Source organism: Schistocerca piceifrons, unplaced genomic scaffold, assembly GCF_021461385.2.
Source record: "Schistocerca piceifrons isolate TAMUIC-IGC-003096 unplaced genomic scaffold, iqSchPice1.1 HiC_scaffold_267, whole genome shotgun sequence".
Lineage (NCBI taxonomy): Eukaryota > Metazoa > Arthropoda > Insecta > Orthoptera > Acrididae > Schistocerca > Schistocerca piceifrons.
The window spans coordinates 51,203-62,528 of NW_025728479.1; the positions used below are offsets into that span (position 1 = coordinate 51,203).

Sequence of the window (11,326 nt, forward strand, 5' to 3'; positions counted from 1 at the left end):
AAAGAATCAAAAAAGCCTACCGACTGCGTTCCTTTTTCTGTGTCAGGTGGTGAAGAACGTCTTCAACGGAACCGCGAAATGAGCGAAAACGTGGGAAACATTGCATTCGAAATGCTTGCGAATTTTCCAATTGCCCAGTGAGTGTCGACAAAACACGTCAATTCTCTGCTCCAACGTATGAGACGTAACAACTGGTGCAATTTGTTGTTGCATCGTGTGCCAGCAGTCTTCGATAGTGTGTTACGAGCTTAGCGCGATAAGTTTGCAGACAGCATTTAGGCGACGTTTTATTAGTAACGGCCCCATGCAACGATTGCACAACAGTAAAGGACATGAGTCAATGTACAGTTGTGCATCGTGGGAGGTCTCACACCGTCGTCCGAGCCCGGATAGCTCAGTCGGTAGAGCATTAGGCTTTTAACCTAAGGGTCCAGGGTTCAAGTCCCTGTCCGGGCGGAAATTTTAAACTTTGGTAGCGATTCGTCTGGTAGCGGTGGAAACGCTACGGAAAATAATGCAGCTACGCCGTTTCTGACACCACAGTGCTTCAAACGGTAGCATTTGCATGTGTCGGGACAACGCCGCGCTACCGGCAGTCGTGGCCGAGTGGTTAAGGCGTCTGACTCGAAATCAGATTCCCTATGGGAGCGTAGGTTCGAATCCTACCGGCTGCGTGCGATTTTGCGTAAAGAGAGGACCAAAAATTTTCGCACACATGTGACATGCGTGGGCGAATGCGGGTGCAAACCAGTGACGCCATTCTCAACAAGACGAAAGTTTCCGTTTAAGAATACTGAGTTTCGCGACGACCGCTGCTTACTGTGGCCATCGTTCACCTCGCACTGACGCTGGGACTGCAGAAAGCCGTCGCTGAGATCGTGAGTACACAGATGTGCTCGAAAGTGTTGGACAGAGCGAACATTCAATTCTTTTTAAGAATCGCAATTGAATCATTCGAGTGCGGCGAAGGCAGTGGTGCAGCGTTTCTTTTCTTAAGATCTCGCAGCTGCTTGGAGGTATGTCCATCGTTTTAAGACGACAGAAAACTAGCGTCAGCGGTGCGTCAGTGGGAAGTCGGTGAAGTCGCCATTGGAGCCATAAGCCAGTAATTACAACATGCGAATCACTCGCTCACCACGCAGCTGTACGATAATGCTCGTGCGTGGGCCCGCATAGCTGAGTCGGTAGAGCGTTAGGTTTTCAACCAAAGGGTCCTGGGTTCAAGTCCCTGTCTGGGCGAAAATTAATACACTTTCGTAACGGCTAATGGAAACCCTACAGGAAAGAGTGAGGCCACGCCGCTTTCTGCCATCAGATTGCTTCTAAAGATGGCCGTTTCACTTGTCGGGAGTCGCTTCTGCCACCGGCAGTCGTGGCCGAGTGGTTAAGGCGTCTGACTTGAAATCAGATTCCCTCTGGGAGCGTAGGTTCGAGTCCTGCCGACTGCGAAAATTTTCTCTCTCTCAAAGATGGACGTTCAGGTGCATCCTAGCAGTTGCGTCACTACTAAACACATGGGTCACCAGTTATTTGATCCAGGCGCAGCGTTACAGTCGCGCCCAGAAGCCGCAGCTCATCTCCTCGTCTCACAGCCGCCCACCGGGTGTTAGTACAAGTGTCGCCTCACTGGCAGTGCAGATGTGTCCTTTTAGCTTGCAGACGATGACGTGTAGCAATTTACGAGCTAACGCAAGTCGAATGTTTTACCGTGTGTATCTGCTAGATACTGCCTCTCATACGGTGGAGAGGCTCACTCCTTCTTGTGTCTCGTTCTCTGCACACGAGTTGCCCCTGACATCGACATAGCACGGGTTTTCTAGCGTCAGCGCGGCGTCACGTGAAGTCAGCGAAGTGAATATTACACGAGTCGAGTCGACATGTTTGCTTGTTACGATGATGGAAGCAGAAGAAATGTGTGTGGGACTTCACTGTATCGGCTGCTCGCCTTTCAGCGTCCCTGTGTCTTATCAGACGAAGGTGACTGTGAAATTGGCAACGAGGCAGAGCTGAACGAACACATGCAAACAGCAACGTTCAATGTCAGCCGAAATAGCTCAGTTGGGAGAGCGTTAGACTGAAGATCTAAAGGTCCCTGGTTCGATCCCGGGTTTCGGCAGGTATTCGTTTTGATGCGACGCCAATGGAATTGCTCTGCGTTGGTGATAATGCAACTACAGCTGACAACAAAAATGACTCTCTGCTGTAGCAGTTCTGGTTGTCTAGTGCATGCCATAAGAGGAACTCACTAGAAAACTAACTCCCTTTGAAGGAAAAGAATCAAAAAAGCCCTACCGACTGCGTTCCTTTTTCTGTGTCAGGTGGTGAAGAACGTCTTCAACGGAACCGCGAAATGAGCGAAAACGTGGGAAACATTGCATTCGAAATGCTTGCGAATTTTCCAATTGCCCAGTGAGTGTCGACAAAACACGTCAATTCTCTGCTCCAACGTATGAGACGTAACAACTGGTGCAATTTGTTGTTGCATCGTGTGCCAGCAGTCTTCGATAGTGTGTTACGAGCTTAGCGCGATAAGTTTGCAGACAGCATTTAGGCGACGTTTTATTAGTAACGGCCCCATGCAACGATTGCACAACAGTAAAGGACATGAGTCAATGTACAGTTGTGCATCGTGGGAGGTCTCACACCGTCGTCCGAGCCCGGATAGCTCAGTCGGTAGAGCATTAGGCTTTTAACCTAAGGGTCCAGGGTTCAAGTCCCTGTCCGGGCGGAAATTTTAAAACTTTGGTAGCGATTCGTCTGGTAGCGGTGGAAACGCTACGGAAAATAATGCAGCTACGCCGTTTTCTGACACCACAGTGCTTCAAACGGTAGCATTTGCATGTGTCGGGACAACGCCGCGCTACCGGCAGTCGTGGCCGAGTGGTTAAGGCGTCTGACTCGAAATCAGATTCCCTATGGGAGCGTAGGTTCGAATCCTACCGGCTGCGTGCGATTTTGCGTAAAGAGAGGAGCAAAAATTTTTCGCACACATGTGACATGCGTGGGCGAATGCGGGTGCAAACCAGTGACGCCATTCTCAACAAGACGAAAGTTTCCGTTTAAGAATACTGAGTTTCGCGACGACCGCTGCTTACTGTGGCCATCGGTTCACCTCGCACTGACGCTGGGACTGCAGAAAGCCGTCGCTGAGATCGTGAGTACACAGATGTGCTCGAAAGTGTTGGACAGAGCGAACATTCAATTCTTTTTAAGAATCGCAATTGAATCATTCGAGTGCGGCGAAGGCAGTGGTGCAGCGTTTCTTTTCTTAAGATCTCGCAGCTGCTTGGAGGTATGTCCATCGTTTTAAGACGACAGAAAACTAGCGTCAGCGGTGCGTCAGTGGGAAGTCGGTGAAGTCGCCATTGGAGCCATAAGCCAGTAATTACAACATGCGAATCACTCGCTCACCACGCAGCTGTACGATAATGCTCGTGCGTGGGGCCCGCATAGCTGAGTCGGTAGAGCGTTAGGTTTTCAACCAAAGGGTCCTGGGTTCAAGTCCCTGTCTGGGCGAAAATTAATACACTTTCGTAACGGCTAATGGAAACCCTACAGGAAAGAGTGAGGCCACGCCGCTTTCTGCCATCAGATTGCTTCTAAAGATGGCCGTTTCACTTGTCGGGAGTCGCTTCTGCCACCGGCAGTCGTGGCCGAGTGGTTAAGGCGTCTGACTTGAAATCAGATTCCCTCTGGGAGCGTAGGTTCGAGTCCTGCCGACTGCGAAAATTTTCTCTCTCTCAAAAGATGGACGTTCAGGTGCATCCTAGCAGTTGCGTCACTACTAAACACATGGGTCACCAGTTATTTGATCCAGGGCGCAGCGTTACAGTCGCGCCAGAAGCCGCAGCTCATCTCCTCGTCTCACAGCCGCCCACCGGGTGTTAGTACAAGTGTCGCCTCACTGGGCAGTGCAGATGTGTCCTTTTTAGCTTGCAGACGATGACGTGTAGCAATTTACGAGCTAACGCAAGTCGAATGTTTTACCGTGTGTATCTGCTAGATACTGCCTCTCATACGGTGGAGAGGCTCACTCCTTCTTGTGTCTCGTTCTCTGCACACGAGTTGCCCCTGACATCGACATAGCACGGGTTTTCTAGCGTCAGCGCGGCGTCACGTGAAGTCAGCGAAGTGAATATTACACGAGTCGAGTCGACATGTTTGCTTGTTACGATGATGGAAGCAGAAGAAATGTGTGTGGGACTTCACTGCATCGGCTGCTCGCCTTTCAGCGTCCCTGTGTCTTATCAGACGAAGGTGACTGTGAAATTGGCAACGAGGCAGAGCTGAACGAACACATGCAAACAGCAACGTTCAATGTCAGCCGAAATAGCTCAGTTGGGAGAGCGTTAGACTGAAGATCTAAAGGTCCCTGGTTCGATCCCGGGTTTCGGCAGGTATTCGTTTTGATGCGACGCCAATGGAATTGCTCTGCGTTGGTGATAATGCAACTACAGCTGACAACAAAAATGACTCTCTGCTGTAGCAGTTCTGGTTGTCTAGTGCATGCCATAAGAGGAACTCACTAGAAAACTAACTCCCTTTGAAGGAAAAGAATCAAAAAAGCCCTACCGACTGCGTTCCTTTTTCTGTGTCAGGTGGTGAAGAACGTCTTCAACGGAACCGCGAAATGAGCGAAAACGTGGGAAACATTGCATTCGAAATGCTTGCGAATTTTCCAATTGCCCAGTGAGTGTCGACAAAACACGTCAATTCTCTGCTCCAACGTATGAGACGTAACAACTGGTGCAATTTGTTGTTGCATCGTGTGCCAGCAGTCTTCGATAGTGTGTTACGAGCTTAGCGCGATAAGTTTGCAGACAGCATTTAGGCGACGTTTTATTAGTAACGGCCCCATGCAACGATTGCACAACAGTAAAGGACATGAGTCAATGTACAGTTGTGCATCGTGGGAGGTCTCACACCGTCGTCCGAGCCCGGATAGCTCAGTCGGTAGAGCATTAGGCTTTTAACCTAAGGGTCCAGGGTTCAAGTCCCTGTCCGGGCGGAAATTTTAAAACTTTGGTAGCGATTCGTCTGGTAGCGGTGGAAACGCTACGGAAAATAATGCAGCTACGCCGTTTTCTGACACCACAGTGCTTCAAACGGTAGCATTTGCATGTGTCGGGACAACGCCGCGCTACCGGCAGTCGTGGCCGAGTGGTTAAGGCGTCTGACTCGAAATCAGATTCCCTATGGGAGCGTAGGTTCGAATCCTACCGGCTGCGTGCGATTTTGCGTAAAGAGAGGAGCAAAAATTTTCGCACACATGTGACATGCGTGGGCGAATGCGGGTGCAAACCAGTGACGCCATTCTCAACAAGACGAAAGTTTCCGTTTAAGAATACTGAGTTTCGCGACGACCGCTGCTTACTGTGGCCATCGGTTCACCTCGCACTGACGCTGGGACTGCAGAAAGCCGTCGCTGAGATCGTGAGTACACAGATGTGCTCGAAAGTGTTGGACAGAGCGAACATTCAATTCTTTTTAAGAATCGCAATTGAATCATTCGAGTGCGGCGAAGGCAGTGGTGCAGCGTTTCTTTTCTTAAGATCTCGCAGCTGCTTGGAGGTATGTCCATCGTTTTAAGACGACAGAAAACTAGCGTCAGCGGTGCGTCAGTGGGAAGTCGGTGAAGTCGCCATTGGAGCCATAAGCCAGTAATTACAACATGCGAATCACTCGCTCACCACGCAGCTGTACGATAATGCTCGTGCGTGGGCCCGCATAGCTGAGTCGGTAGAGCGTTAGGTTTTCAACCAAAGGGTCCTGGGTTCAAGTCCCTGTCTGGGCGAAAATTAATACACTTTCGTAACGGCTAATGGAAACCCTACAGGAAAGAGTGAGGCCACGCCGCTTTCTGCCATCAGATTGCTTCTAAAGATGGCGGTTTCACTTGTCGGGAGTCGCTTCTGCCACCGGCAGTCGTGGCCGAGTGGTTAAGGCGTCTGACTTGAAATCAGATTCCCTCTGGGAGCGTAGGTTCGAGTCCTGCCGACTGCGAAAATTTTCTCTCTCTCAAAAGATGGACGTTCAGGTGCATCCTAGCAGTTGCGTCACTACTAAACACATGGGTCACCAGTTATTTGATCCAGGGCGCAGCGTTACAGTCGCGCCCAGAAGCCGCAGCTCATCTCCTCGTCTCACAGCCGCCCACCGGGTGTTAGTACAAGTGTCGCCTCACTGGGCAGTGCAGATGTGTCCTTTTTAGCTTGCAGACGATGACGTGTAGCAATTTACGAGCTAACGCAAGTCGAATGTTTTACCGTGTGTATCTGCTAGATACTGCCTCTCATACGGTGGAGAGGCTCACTCCTTCTTGTGTCTCGTTCTCTGCACACGAGTTGCCCCTGACATCGACATAGCACGGGTTTTCTAGCGTCAGCGCGGCGTCACGTGAAGTCAGCGAAGTGAATATTACACGAGTCGAGTCGACATGTTTGCTTGTTACGATGATGGAAGCAGAAGAAATGTGTGTGGGACTTCACTGCATCGGCTGCTCGCCTTTCAGCGTCCCTGTGTCTTATCAGACGAAGGTGACTGTGAAATTGGCAACGAGGCAGAGCTGAACGAACACATGCAAACAGCAACGTTCAATGTCAGCCGAAATAGCTCAGTTGGGAGAGCGTTAGACTGAAGATCTAAAGGTCCCTGGTTCGATCCCGGGTTTCGGCAGGTATTCGTTTTGATGCGACGCCAATGGAATTGCTCTGCGTTGGTGATAATGCAACTACAGCTGACAACAAAAATGACTCTCTGCTGTAGCAGTTCTGGTTGTCTAGTGCATGCCATAAGAGGAACTCACTAGAAAACTAACTCCCTTTGAAGGAAAAGAATCAAAAAGCCCTACCGACTGCGTTCCTTTTTCTGTGTCAGGTGGTGAAGAACGTCTTCAACGGAACCGCGAAATGAGCGAAAACGTGGGAAACATTGCATTCGAAATGCTTGCGAATTTTCCAATTGCCCAGTGAGTGTCGACAAAACACGTCAATTCTCTGCTCCAACGTATGAGACGTAACAACTGGTGCAATTTGTTGTTGCATCGTGTGCCAGCAGTCTTCGATAGTGTGTTACGAGCTTAGCGCGATAAGTTTGCAGACAGCATTTAGGCGACGTTTATTAGTAACGGCCCATGCAACGATTGCACAACAGTAAAGGACATGAGTCAATGTACAGTTGTGCATCGTGGGAGGTCTCACACCGTCGTCCGAGCCCGGATAGCTCAGTCGGTAGAGCATTAGGCTTTTACCTAAGGGTCCAGGGTTCAAGTCCCTGTCCGGGCGGAAATTTTAAAACTTTGGTAGCGATTCGTCTGGTAGCGGTGGAAACGCTACGGAAAATAATGCAGCTACGCCGTTTTCTGACACCACAGTGCTTCAAACGGTAGCATTTGCATGTGTCGGGACAACGCCGCGCTACCGGCAGTCGTGGCCGAGTGGTTAAGGCGTCTGACTCGAAATCAGATTCCCTATGGGAGCGTAGGTTCGAATCCTACCGGCTGCGTGCGATTTTGCGTAAAGAGAGGAGCAAAAATTTTCGCACACATGTGACATGCGTGGGCGAATGCGGGTGCAAACCAGTGACGCCATTCTCAACAAGACGAAAGTTTCCGTTTAAGAATACTGAGTTTCGCGACGACCGCTGCTTACTGTGGCCATCGGTTCACCTCGCACTGACGCTGGGACTGCAGAAAGCCGTCGCTGAGATCGTGAGTACACAGATGTGCTCGAAAGTGTTGGACAGAGCGAACATTCAATTCTTTTTAAGAATCGCAATTGAATCATTCGAGTGCGGCGAAGGCAGTGGTGCAGCGTTTCTTTTCTTAAGATCTCGCAGCTGCTTGGAGGTATGTCCATCGTTTTAAGACGACAGAAAACTAGCGTCAGCGGTGCGTCAGTGGGAAGTCGGTGAAGTCGCCATTGGAGCCATAAGCCAGTAATTACAACATGCGAATCACTCGCTCACCACGCAGCTGTACGATAATGCTCGTGCGTGGGCCCGCATAGCTGAGTCGGTTAGAGCGTTAGGTTTTCAACCAAAGGGTCCTGGGTTCAAGTCCCTGTCTGGGCGAAAATTAATACACTTTCGTAACGGCTAATGGAAACCCTACAGGAAAGAGTGAGGCCACGCCGCTTTCTGCCATCAGATTGCTTCTAAAGATGGCCGTTTCACTTGTCGGGAGTCGCTTCTGCCACCGGCAGTCGTGGCCGAGTGGTTAAGGCGTCTGACTTGAAATCAGATTCCCTCTGGGAGCGTAGGTTCGAGTCCTGCCGACTGCGAAAATTTTCTCTCTCTCAAAGATGGACGTTCAGGTGCATCCTAGCAGTTGCGTCACTACTAAACACATGGGTCACCAGTTATTTGATCCAGGGCGCAGCGTTACAGTCGCGCCCAGAAGCCGCAGCTCATCTCCTCGTCTCACAGCCGCCCCACCGGGTGTTAGTACAAGTGTCGCCTCACTGGGCAGTGCAGATGTGTCCTTTTTAGCTTGCAGACGATGACGTGTAGCAATTTACGAGCTAACGCAAGTCGAATGTTTTTACCGTGTGTATCTGCTAGATACTGCCTCTCATACGGTGGAGAGGCTCACTCCTTCTTGTGTCTCGTTCTCTGCACACGAGTTGCCCCTGACATCGACATAGCACGGGTTTTCTAGCGTCAGCGCGGCGTCACGTGAAGTCAGCGAAGTGAATATTACACGAGTCGAGTCGACATGTTTGCTTGTTACGATGATGGAAGCAGAAGAAATGTGTGTGGGACTTCACTGCATCGGCTGCTCGCCTTTCAGCGTCCCTGTGTCTTATCAGACGAAGGTGACTGTGAAATTGGCAACGAGGCAGAGCTGAACGAACACATGCAAACAGCAACGTTCAATGTCAGCGAAATAGCTCAGTTGGGAGAGCGTTAGACTGAAGATCTAAAGGTCCCTGGTTCGATCCCGGGTTTCGGCAGGTATTCGTTTTGATGCGACGCCAATGGAATTGCTCTGCGTTGGTGATAATGCAACTACAGCTGACAACAAAAATGACTCTCTGCTGTAGCAGTTCTGGTTGTCTAGTGCATGCCATAAGAGGAACTCACTAGAAAACTAACTCCCTTTGAAGGAAAAGAATCAAAAAAGCCCTACCGACTGCGTTCCTTTTCTGTGTCAGGTGGTGAAGAACGTCTTCAACGGAACCGCGAAATGAGCGAAAACGTGGGAAACATTGCATTCGAAATGCTTGCGAATTTTCCAATTGCCCAGTGAGTGTCGACAAAACACGTCAATTCTCTGCTCCAACGTATGAGACGTAACAACTGGTGCAATTTGTTGTTGCATCGTGTGCCAGCAGTCTTCGATAGTGTGTTACGAGCTTAGCGCGATAAGTTTGCAGACAGCATTTAGGCGACGTTTTATTAGTAACGGCCCCATGCAACGATTGCACAACAGTAAAGGACATGAGTCAATGTACAGTTGTGCATCGTGGGAGGTCTCACACCGTCGTCCGAGCCCGGATAGCTCAGTCGGTAGAGCATTAGGCTTTTAACCTAAGGGTCCAGGGTTCAAGTCCCTGTCCGGGCGGAAATTTTAAAACTTTGGTAGCGATTCGTCTGGTAGCGGTTGGAAACGCTACGGAAAATAATGCAGCTACGCCGTTTTCTGACACCACAGTGCTTCAAACGGTAGCATTTGCATGTGTCGGGACAACGCCGCGCTACCGGCAGTCGTGGCCGAGTGGTTAAGGCGTCTGACTCGAAATCAGATTCCCTATGGGAGCGTAGGTTCGAATCCTACCGGCTGCGTGCGATTTTGCGTAAAGAGAGGAGCAAAAATTTTCGCACACATGTGACATGCGTGGGCGAATGCGGGTGCAAACCAGTGACGCCATTCTCAACAAGACGAAAGTTTCCGTTTAAGAATACTGAGTTTCGCGACGACCGCTGCTTACTGTGGCCATCGGTTCACCTCGCACTGACGCTGGGACTGCAGAAAGCCGTCGCTGAGATCGTGAGTACACAGATGTGCTCGAAAGTGTTGGACAGAGCGAACATTCAATTCTTTTTAAGAATCGCAATTGAATCATTCGAGTGCGGCGAAGGCAGTGGTGCAGCGTTTCTTTTCTTAAGATCTCGCAGCTGCTTGGAGGTATGTCCATCGTTTTAAGACGACAGAAAACTAGCGTCAGCGGTGCGTCAGTGGGAAGTCGGTGAAGTCGCCATTGGAGCCATAAGCCAGTAATTACAACATGCGAATCACTCGCTCACCACGCAGCTGTACGATAATGCTCGTGCGTGGGCCCGCATAGCTGAGTCGGTAGAGCGTTAGGTTTTCAACCAAAGGGTCCTGGGTTCAAGTCCCTGTCTGGGCGAAAATTAATACACTTTCGTAACGGCTAATGGAAACCCTACAGGAAAGAGTGAGGCCACGCGCTTTCTGCCATCAGATTGCTTCTAAAGATGGCCGTTTCACTTGTCGGGAGTCGCTTCTGCCACCGGCAGTCGTGGCCGAGTGGTTAAGGCGTCTGACTTGAAATCAGATTCCCTCTGGGAGCGTAGGTTCGAGTCCTGCCGACTGCGAAAATTTTCTCTCTCTCAAAAGATGGACGTTCAGGTGCATCCTAGCAGTTGCGTCACTACTAAACACATGGGTCACCAGTTATTTGATCCAGGGCGCAGCGTTACAGTCGCGCCCAGAAGCCGCAGCTCATCTCCTCGTCTCACAGCCGCCCACCGGGTGTTAGTACAAGTGTCGCCTCACTGGGCAGTGCAGATGTGTCCTTTTTAGCTTGCAGACGATGACGTGTAGCAATTTACGAGCTAACGCAAGTCGAATGTTTTACCGTGTGTATCTGCTAGATACTGCCTCTCATACGGTGGAGAGGCTCACTCCTTCTTGTGTCTCGTTCTCTGCACACGAGTTGCCCCTGACATCGACATAGCACGGGTTTTCTAGCGTCAGCGCGGCGTCACGTGAAGTCAGCGAAGTGAATATTACACGAGTCGAGTCGACATGTTTGCTTGTTACGATGATGGAAGCAGAAGAAATGTGTGTGGGACTTCACTGCATCGGCTGCTCGCCTTTCAGCGTCCCTGTGTCTTATCAGACGAAGGTGACTGTGAAATTGGCAACGAGGCAGAGCTGAACGAACACATGCAAACAGCAACGTTCAATGTCAGCCGAAATAGCTCAGTTGGGAGAGCGTTAGACTGAAGATCTAAAGGTCCCTGGTTCGATCCCGGGTTTCGGCAGGTATTCGTTTTGATGCGACGCCAATGGAATTGCTCTGCGTTGGTGATAATGCAACTACAGCTGACAACAAAAATGACTCTCTGCTGTAGCAGTTCT

At 50.3% G+C, this 11,326-nt stretch overlaps 19 non-coding genes across 19 annotated transcripts; all 19 read left to right on the forward strand.

The window, feature by feature from the left end:
* Window positions 1-383: 383 nt before the first annotated feature.
* Window positions 384-456, forward strand: Trnak-uuu. Its single transcript has one exon. It is a non-coding gene; the product is annotated as a tRNA-Lys (tRNA).
* A 136-nt stretch (window positions 457-592) lies between these two features.
* Trnas-cga lies at window positions 593-674 on the forward strand. The gene has a single exon. It is a non-coding gene; the product is annotated as a tRNA-Ser (tRNA).
* Window positions 675-1,366: 692 nt separating this feature from the next.
* Window positions 1,367-1,448, forward strand: Trnas-uga. The gene has a single exon. It is a non-coding gene; the product is annotated as a tRNA-Ser (tRNA).
* Window positions 1,449-2,043: 595 nt separating this feature from the next.
* Window positions 2,044-2,116, forward strand: Trnaf-gaa. Its single transcript has one exon. It is a non-coding gene; the product is annotated as a tRNA-Phe (tRNA).
* Window positions 2,117-2,655: 539 nt separating this feature from the next.
* Window positions 2,656-2,728, forward strand: Trnak-uuu. Its single transcript has one exon. It is a non-coding gene; the product is annotated as a tRNA-Lys (tRNA).
* A 138-nt stretch (window positions 2,729-2,866) lies between these two features.
* Window positions 2,867-2,948, forward strand: Trnas-cga. The gene has a single exon. It is a non-coding gene; the product is annotated as a tRNA-Ser (tRNA).
* Window positions 2,949-3,643: 695 nt separating this feature from the next.
* Window positions 3,644-3,725, forward strand: Trnas-uga. Its single transcript has one exon. It is a non-coding gene; the product is annotated as a tRNA-Ser (tRNA).
* A 598-nt stretch (window positions 3,726-4,323) lies between these two features.
* On the forward strand, window positions 4,324-4,396 carry Trnaf-gaa. The gene has a single exon. It is a non-coding gene; the product is annotated as a tRNA-Phe (tRNA).
* Window positions 4,397-4,935: 539 nt separating this feature from the next.
* Window positions 4,936-5,008, forward strand: Trnak-uuu. Its single transcript has one exon. It is a non-coding gene; the product is annotated as a tRNA-Lys (tRNA).
* Window positions 5,009-5,146: 138 nt separating this feature from the next.
* Trnas-cga lies at window positions 5,147-5,228 on the forward strand. Its single transcript has one exon. It is a non-coding gene; the product is annotated as a tRNA-Ser (tRNA).
* A 693-nt stretch (window positions 5,229-5,921) lies between these two features.
* Window positions 5,922-6,003, forward strand: Trnas-uga. Its single transcript has one exon. It is a non-coding gene; the product is annotated as a tRNA-Ser (tRNA).
* Window positions 6,004-6,602: 599 nt separating this feature from the next.
* Window positions 6,603-6,675, forward strand: Trnaf-gaa. The gene has a single exon. It is a non-coding gene; the product is annotated as a tRNA-Phe (tRNA).
* A 746-nt stretch (window positions 6,676-7,421) lies between these two features.
* Window positions 7,422-7,503, forward strand: Trnas-cga. Its single transcript has one exon. It is a non-coding gene; the product is annotated as a tRNA-Ser (tRNA).
* Window positions 7,504-8,197: 694 nt separating this feature from the next.
* Window positions 8,198-8,279, forward strand: Trnas-uga. The gene has a single exon. It is a non-coding gene; the product is annotated as a tRNA-Ser (tRNA).
* A 599-nt stretch (window positions 8,280-8,878) lies between these two features.
* On the forward strand, window positions 8,879-8,951 carry Trnaf-gaa. The gene has a single exon. It is a non-coding gene; the product is annotated as a tRNA-Phe (tRNA).
* A 538-nt stretch (window positions 8,952-9,489) lies between these two features.
* On the forward strand, window positions 9,490-9,562 carry Trnak-uuu. Its single transcript has one exon. It is a non-coding gene; the product is annotated as a tRNA-Lys (tRNA).
* A 139-nt stretch (window positions 9,563-9,701) lies between these two features.
* Window positions 9,702-9,783, forward strand: Trnas-cga. Its single transcript has one exon. It is a non-coding gene; the product is annotated as a tRNA-Ser (tRNA).
* A 692-nt stretch (window positions 9,784-10,475) lies between these two features.
* On the forward strand, window positions 10,476-10,557 carry Trnas-uga. The gene has a single exon. It is a non-coding gene; the product is annotated as a tRNA-Ser (tRNA).
* A 599-nt stretch (window positions 10,558-11,156) lies between these two features.
* Trnaf-gaa lies at window positions 11,157-11,229 on the forward strand. The gene has a single exon. It is a non-coding gene; the product is annotated as a tRNA-Phe (tRNA).
* Window positions 11,230-11,326: the final 97 nt, after the last annotated feature.